The sequence below is a fragment of the Peromyscus maniculatus genome, chromosome 11 (assembly GCF_049852395.1).
Source record: "Peromyscus maniculatus bairdii isolate BWxNUB_F1_BW_parent chromosome 11, HU_Pman_BW_mat_3.1, whole genome shotgun sequence".
NCBI classification, from domain to species: Eukaryota; Metazoa; Chordata; class Mammalia; order Rodentia; family Cricetidae; genus Peromyscus; species Peromyscus maniculatus.
The window spans coordinates 86,711,430-86,720,489 of NC_134862.1; positions in this window are offsets into that span (position 1 = coordinate 86,711,430).

A 9,060-nucleotide genomic window follows, 5' to 3' on the forward strand; every position below is an offset into this window, starting at 1 on the left:
TTCTCCTCTCTGTTAGTCCCGCCTATACTTCCTGCCTAGCCATGGCCAATTAGGTTTTATTTATTGACCAATCAGAGCAACACATTTGCCATACAGACCATCCCCCAGCACAGCCAAGTGCAGACCATCTCAGACACCTGCACTCAGGCCCATGGTCCTAATCATCCTCCATGCGGACCTGCTGGGTAAAGCCACGAGGAACCCGAGAACGGGCTCCCACAGGACATGAAGAACATCCCACAGCAGAGATCCACCCACCTCTCCCGAGAGCTGAGATTAAAGGCATGGGCCACAAGGCCCTAAATAATGGATTTTTAAAAAGAGATTTAATCACACTGATAACAGCTTGTGTTGGAGAGGATGTGGAGCAAGGGGAACACTCCTCCACTGTTGATGGAAGTGCAAACTTGTATAGCCACTTGGAAAATCAGTATGGCAGTTTCTCAGAAAACTGGGAATTAATCCTCCTCAAGATCCAGCTATACCACTCTTGAGCATATACCCAAGGAATGCTCAATCACACAACAAGGACACATGCTCTACTATGTTCATAGCAGCATTATTTGTAACAGCCAGAACCTGGAAACAATCTAGATGCCCCTCAACCGATGAATGGATAAAGAAAATGTGGCACATATACACAATGGAATACTACTCAGCAATGAAAAAGAATGACATTATGAAATTTGCAGGCAAATGGATAGAACTAGAAAATATCCTGAGTGAGGTAACCCAGACTCAGAAAGACAAATATAGTATGTACTCACTCATAAGTTTATACTAGTTGTAAAGCAAAGGATAACCAGACTGCAACCCACAGCTCCAGGGAGACTAACTGGCAGGGAGGACCCAAAGAGGGACTCATGGATCACCCTGGGAAGGAGAAATAGATGAGATCTCCATGAGTAAACTAAGGATGAGAGGTGGGCAATGGAGGGTAGGGGATAGGGCATGAGAACATAAGGGAACTTGATGATTGAGCTGGAGCAGGGATGGAGTGGGAAAGCAATGAGAGAGATACCATGACAGAGGGAGACATCATGAGAATAGAGAGAAACTAGGTGCTAGGGAAGTTCCTAGGAATCCACAAAGATGACTCCAGCTTAGACTACCAGCAATAGTGGAGAGGGTGCTTGAACTGGCTTACCCCAGTAATCAGATCAGTTAATATCCTAACTGTCATCATAGAGCCTTCATCCAGTAACTGGTGGAAGCAGATGCAGAGATCCACAGCCAAGCACCAAGCTGAGCTTTAGGAGTCCAGTTGAAGAGAGAGAAGAGGGATTCTGTGAGCAAAGGGTGTCAAGATCATGATGGGGAAACCTACAGAGACAACCAAACCAAACTAGTGGGAATTCATGAAATTTAGACCAACAGCTGTGGAGCCTGCATGGGACTGGACTAGGCCCTCTGCATAGCCAAGATAGTTGTGCAGCTTGATCTGCTTAAGGGGCCCCCTGGCAGTAGGATCAGAATCCATTCTTAGTACATGAGCTGGCTTTTTGGGGCCCACTACCTATGGTTGGACACCTTGCACAGCCTTGAGACAGTGGGGAGAGGCTTGGACCTACCTCTATGTACCAGGCTCTGCTGACTCCCTATGGGAGGCCTTACCTTCTTGTAGGAGGGAATAAGGGGTAGGTTGGCAGGGTGAGGGGGAGACTGGAGGGGCAGGAAGAGGGGAAGAGGGGGATCTGTGATTGGTATGTAAAATAAATTAAAAAAATATTAATTAAAAAAAGATATTTAAGAGGGGCAGAGCAAGTTGATAGGGAGTTTAAAGTCAGCCTGGGCTACATAGTGAAACCCTGCTTCTTTAAAAAAAAAAAAAAAAAAAAAAAGCAGCAGTAGCCTAGTTGCCTAGGTCAGTTGATTGAAGCCACTGCTGCCTCCAGATAAAGAGTAGTGGTGACATGATCAACGATGGTCAAAGACTTTGCCAATCACTTTCCTTTCCATATACTTTTTTTTGTTGTTTGTTTGTTTTTGAGACAGGGTTTCTCTCACTTTCTTTTCCATCTCAACAAACTGGTAGTTCCTGCCAGCCTAGCAAGTCACCCCCAAACAGAAGACATCTCGGACAAAGGGTGTCCCTTGAGACTTCCAGCTGTGCTGTCTCTTCAGGTGGCTGGCAATTTTGAAATGGAAAATGGACTATCTCAAGACCTACTAGTGAGACTGGTGTTATTCTTCAACAGTGGCTACAAATCCAACTGGAGCAGTCAGTGCAGTCAACTAATCTCAGTTAATCTAGCAGAGAATGAGCCATGGGGAGCCAGAGAGGAGCAGGAGGTGACCTCTCCAATTTCCCCATGATTGATCAGAAAGGAGACCAGTAATTTGGAAAACATAAGTCATTGTCCATTTGGGCCACTACCTCAGTGGAGGTGACAGAACTGTATTTAGGTGTAACCAAACACCTGTAAACCAGGATCTGAGAAAGGAAGGGTTTATTGGGACTCAGAGTCTGAGAAGGTACAGTCCATAAGACAGGGAAGGCATGGTTTTGTGCAGAGTAGTGAGAGTGTGTGGCTGCCGCAGTTCCCATCTCAGCAGATCAGGAAACAAAGAAATTGAGATGGAAGTGGAACCAGGCTGTCACCCCTAAGACCTGCCCTCCAGTAAGGCCTAGCCTCACAAAGGTTCCACAGCATTCTGAGACAGTGCCACCAGCTGGGCACTGTAGTCGAACTCCTGAATGTGTGGGAGGACATTTCCCACTCACACCATAACACTGAGTTGGCCAAGGGGCCCCTCAACTTCTAGTGCTCAGACACTCATTTGGTTGCTCCCTTCACCTTGATCAGACTTAGCATAAGCAGTAGAATAAAACAGAAGCCATGCCTGGCCACTTCCTACTCGGTCGTTCCCCTCCTCTCTCCTGCCATGTCAGGAGCAGCCTTAGGAAGAAGCCAGGAAGCCACAAATTCAAGCCTCCCACAGACAGAGCGACATGGTGAGCTTGAAAGCCTACCTCTATTCCTCAATGGAGCCAGCGGGTATAGGGCGCTCCCGACACAGTGGTCAGCAGCTCAAGAGACTTGGGTAAGAAACATCCACTAAAACTGCCATTGTACTCCTAGACTCGGGAAACAGAAATAACGTTCATTTTAAGCTGCTGTGTATGTGGGCTGATTTGGCATACAAGAAAACACCGCCAGCAATAGATTGCAATTCTACCAGCCTTTGAAACCGTCGTGGCTTTAGCATTGACCTAAGGTAACAACAAACACAAATACACAAGAGGGGGCATGAGGGGGGTGGCGTGCTCTGGGGGAGACGCGGCAGCAGCCGTTGGAAACTTAGCACACTTATGCAGCACCAACAAGGGGGCAGGTGAGCTAATCTGCGTAGTGGTCTCTGTGGGGGGCAGTCTCAGCCTGCAGTCATGTGGGAGAGGAGCCTGCCATCTGTACATCCACACACCACAGGAAGCCCTTGCCATTCACATGACAATTACATTCCCTCGGGGCTTCATCCACTCCCCACAGTTTGAGATGTTTCCTCCAGGATATAAGAAAGTATTTCTTCCAGGATCTAAGAAATGGTTATATGACTGAATGTTTGCCCACCACTGTTTCTGTTTCAAATGTCTTCCCATGCTTTGCTTGTTGTTGCAAGGGGCCAGGACTCTGCAAACTACACTTCTGCTACCCTGTGGTTCTCTGATGGTTCCTCCAGGACGGTTCTAGAAGGAGACTAGAAGGCAAGAGAAAGGACGTCCTGCTTCCTGCCTCTGTTAGTTAGTTTTCTTTTCTTTTCTTTTCTTTTTCTTTTCTTTTCTTTTCTTTTTTCTTTTCTTTTCTTTTCTTTTCTTTTCTTTTCTTTTCTTTTCTTTTCTTTTCTTTTCTTTCCTTCCTTCCTTCCTTCCTTCCTTCTCTCTCTCTCTCTCTCTCTCTCTCTCTCTCTCTCTCTCTCTCTCTCTTCTCTCTCTTTCTTTCTTCTTTTGAGCTTCTAGTCTTAGAAGGCTAAGAATCTTAGCAGAGAGACACAGCAACAAGCTGCAGACATGGCAGCAAGAGCAGGAAGCCAAGAGCACACATCTTCAAATGCAAGCAGGAAATAGAGAGCGAGAACCGGAAGTCGGGTGAGGCTCTGTCTTGGTTACCGTTCTATTGCAGTGAAGAGACACCACGGCCATGTCAAAAGAAAGCCTTTAATGGGGCTTGCTTATGTTTTCAGAGGTTTAGTCCATGATCATCATGGCAGGAAGCAGATGGGCGTGGTGCTGAAACAGTAGCTGAGAGCTTTAAGTCCTGACCCACAGGCAGCGGGGAGGAGAGAAGACACACTGGGTCTAGCGTGGGCTTTGGAAACCTCAGAGCCCACTCCCATGACTCACCTCTTCCAACAAGGCCACACCTCCTAATCCTTCCAAACACTTCCACTGGGGACTAAGCATGCAGATATATAAGCCTATGGGGGCCATTTTCACTCAGACTGCCACATTCTACTCCCTGGTCCCCATAGCCTCGTAGCCATCATCATAATACAAAATGCATGTAGTCCAACTGCAAAAGTCTCCAGTCCTTTACAGTCTCCACATTGTTCTGAGACTCAAGGCAATCTCTTCAGTGTAACCACCTGTAAAACTAAAAAGCAAATTACATACTTCTGACATACAGTGACACCAAATATACATTGCCATTTTAAAAGGGAGGAAAGGGATTATAGTGAGGAAAATCTGAACCAAAGCCAGGCCAACTGAAACCCAGCAGGATAAACTCCAAATTCTGCATCTCCATGTCTGACGTCAAAGTGTTCTTCAGACGTCCAACTCAGTTCAGCTTTGTTGACTGAAACACACCTCTCTTGGGCTGATTCCACACCCTGTTAGGAGCCCTCCTTGGCCCATAGCTCTGGCATTTCCAACATTTTGGGGCTCCAACACAATCCAGGTTTCACCTTCACAGGTTCATACAATGGTCTTTCTGGGCCTCCATGCAGGGACACCCCTGACACATGCCTGACCTCAGGGGCTTTCCTTACTCTAAGAGGAAGTTTTCATAACCCCTCTCCTGTATCCTTCTTGACTCTAAATCCAGAACCACATTGTGGAAGTTGCCAAGTCCTTCTGCCTGCTGGGGCTGATCCCTCTTTGTATTCCATTTACATTCACTTCCTGCTGCTGTGTAGGCCTAGGAAATCCCTCAGACCTTTTCCATTCATGGGTTGCAGGATCAACTGGATAGGGTCTTGCCTGAGGTCACCATTCCCTTTATTCCATTTAGCATCAGGTCTTTCCTTAAACTTTTTATCTCCTTGAGAACAGGCCTTGGCTCCAACATTACATTTCCTGGTGCTCCTTTTCTCCTCAAATAGTACCTTTTGTGTTTCTCTTTGCCCAGTTTTTCGTTGTAGATCTGCATAATAATAACTACATGACCCAATCAGTACTAGGTTGTCTTGAAACTTCCTCACAGGCAGAACTAGGCTGTCTTGAAACTTCCTCAGTCAGTACTAGGCCGTCTTGAAACCTTCTATGTCAAGGACATTAATCCAAAACTCTTCTTGAGCCTCAGGCAGATTTTTAGGCCAGGGGCAAAAAGCAGCCACCTTTGCTAAAATATCACAAGAATGGTCTCTAGGCCACTTACTAATATTCTTCCCCTCCAAAACCTCTTGAACTGGGCCTCCATTGCTCTCAGCACGGCTGTCCTGTCTTCTATGCTCCTACTAGGATGGCCCAGTAAGCCCTATTTAAACGTTTCAACCACTTTTCTAGTCCAAAGTTAAGTCTTCTGTATTTCTCCAAACAACAGCATAGTCGAGCCTGTCACAGCAAAATATCACACTCCTTGGTACCAACTTCCGTCTACTGCTGTAAAAAGACAACCACTGTTCTACTGCTGTAAAAAGACATCATGACCAAGGCAGCTCTTATAAAGAAAGCACTTCATTAGGGGTTGCTTACACTTTCATGTTGCACAAATCTTAAATGGTCTTATAATAAAAATCCGGAGCCAGATATTGGGGTCAATGCTGAAAGGTCAGAGAGACAAAGGAACAAGCCACTAGAGAAACTCCTCACCACTACAGAATCCTCAGGCCGAATGGAAGGCGAGATCCTGTCTCCACGAATCCTCTGACTGAATTCCTCTGTGTCCTCAGCTGGAAGGGTCTAGTTTCTGTCTCCTCACACCTTCTATGCCTTTCCCACCCAGCCATTTCACTTCCTTCCTAGTGCTGGGATTAATGGTGTGTGTGCTTCCCAAATACTGGTAGCAAAGGCATGAGATCTCAAGTGCTGGGATTAAAGGGGTGTGACTCCCAGGTACTGGGGTTAAAGGTGTGTGCCACAACTGCATGGCCTCTATGTTTAATCTAGCGGCTGGGTTAATATTCTGACCCACCCCTTGGGGCCACCCTGCATCCTGATGTAGAAGCCTCATCTTAATGAAAAACTCTTTCCCTTCCTCTCTCTCTAGCTCCACTCTCACAGTTCTGCACCCCTCAACCCTCCTCCTCTCCCCCTTTTCTCTTTTCTTTCCTATCTTCTCTTTGTCTATTATAATAAACCATTTCTGCATGGATGTAGTGTCTGGGTTGTGAATGTCCACCCGCAGTCCCACCACCATGCCTGCGTGGAGTGGGTTACCTGCCAGCCTGCCGCTGCATCTACCTGGCATGCCACCGTGTTTCCCTCCCTGCATGAATGGGATACCCTCGCCTGACCAACTGGGAGTTTCCCACCAGTCCATAATAAATAACAGGCTGGCTCTGCCCTCCGATCCTCTGATCCTCAGGCAAGCTTTATTTGATACACAATATATCACCACAGTTTCAGAGGGTTAGTCCATTATCATCATAGTGAGAGCAGACAGGCATAGTGCTGGAGCAGTAGCTGAGAGTTTTACAAATTCAAAGGTAGCAGGCAGAGAGAAAAACACTGGGCCTGGTGTGAGCTTTTAAAACCTCAAAGCCCACTCCCAGTGACGTACCTCCTCCAACAAGGACACGTCTCCTAAACCTTCCAAATAGCTCAGCTAGGGATTAAGTATTCCAATATAGGAGCCTAAGGGGGCTACTTCATTCAAGTCACCATAGGCTCTTATTCTCAAAGCCTCCAGGAAGGCTGTACCACATAAGCTTCCCTAAATAGGGCCATCCAACTGGGGACCGAGTGTTCAAATGAGAAGACCATGGGGGACATTTCTCATTCAAACTACCGCACTCCCTGTCCTGGTTAGTTTTATTGTCAATTTGACACAGCCTGGAGTCATCTGGGGAGAGGGAATTGTAACTGAAGAATTGCCTCCATCAGATTAACCTATGTCCGTGTCTTCCAGGAATTATCCACCGAAACCTGTAGTTTCTCAACTAGGAATGGGGCCTTGGGAGTCCCTTCTCAGCTGTGATGGAGTAGTAACTCTATTATTCTTGTGAGAGTTCATGAGTGCAACTTCCTATCATGTCTCCAAGACACTGTTTCGTAACTGTCCTCCCCCAACCTCCGGCTCTTACAATCTTTTCACACCTTCTTCTATAGCATTCCCTGAACCTGGGGTAAGGGGATCTTGCGGGTCACAAAAATATAGAGATTCAGCTGTGTATTAAAGCTGTACTTTGACCAGTCAAGGGTCTGTCAAATGGGAAGCCATTTATTATAGAATATTTGGTGTTATACAGCCTTAATATTTCAGCTGTTTTCTGCTATAAAATTCTTGCATGCCCAAATACTCCGAGATCATTTGGCAAACAGTTCAGCTTCTCAGACCTGCTGAACCTTTAGGTAACTAACTCCCCCCACCCTCCCACCCCCCACCCTCCCACCCATCCCCACCCCCGCTGAGCCTAGGAGACAAGCAGGCTGTAGATGCATAGCTTTGTCCCTTGATCAAATGAAGCTCAGACCATCTCCTTTCTTCAGGCCTAGGGGCACGGCTGAGAGATCGACTGAGAATAATAGGGTTTTTGCATAACCAGGTACAGTAAGGACTGGAGCAGAATTCCAGAAGCAGACCCAGAACCATGTGGCCAGAGAGAGGAGAGGAGGACACGGATTTAGTAGAGGGTGAAGCAGATCTCTTGTAGAGTTTATCAGGGCCAGGAGTAAGGAACCAGGAAGGATAGATGGAGGACGAGGGAACAGAGGACAAAGATCAGGTCAAAAGCACAGGAGCTTACTAAAACCACGAGGACAGGAAAACTGGACACAGAGAGGAGCTGAATGTGAGGACAGAGCTGAAACTGTGTAGATAGAGTTTTGTCATAGAGCAATGAAGTAAATGGACAAAGAGCGTGGTGTATGTAGATTCTTTTCCCTCAGATACCCCACGCCGTATGAAGTGTCTTTCCCAGGACTCTGGGAGGAATCTTCTCAGGGCTGGAACTTGAAAAAATTCCATTATCCTTAAGGGGAGAATAGATATCTCATTTGAGGATCTTTTATGATTTTTTTTTTATTCTTTGGCAATTACACACACACACTGAATTTAAGTAATTTCACCCTCCCTTAGTATGGTGGTTTGAAAGAAAATGGCCCCCATAGGGAGTGGCACTCTTAGGAGGTGTGGCCTTGTTGGAGGAAGTGTGTCACTGCAGAAGCCGGCTTTGAGGTCTCCTTTGTTCAAGCTTCACTCAGTGTGACACTCAGTCTACTTCCTGCTGTCTGCATATCAACATGTAGCAGCGCCTTCTCCAGCACCATGTCTGCCTGCACACTGCCATGCTCCCCACCATGACAATAATGAACTAAACCTCTGAAACTGTAAACTGCCACCTCAATGAAATGTTTTCCTTGTAAGAGTTGCCATGGTCACGGTGGTGTCTCTTCACAGCAACAGAACAGTGACTAAGACACTTACTTTCCCCTCCCAATAAAAACCTTCATCCCAGCAAATCCATATCCTACTTGCCTCTTTTGTGGGTGAGACCCACTCTCTGAGTTTACTTAGGGTTTCTTTCAGGAGCATGAATGGGTCATACACTGGAGCACAGGCAGCCTAGCAGTGGCTACCGCACTGAAGAGATACCCCACCCCTTCAGCAACTATTAGCTGCCGGTGATCCATCATGGGGGCGCGGGGCATGACCCCTCCTCCCTCCATGATGAACTTCA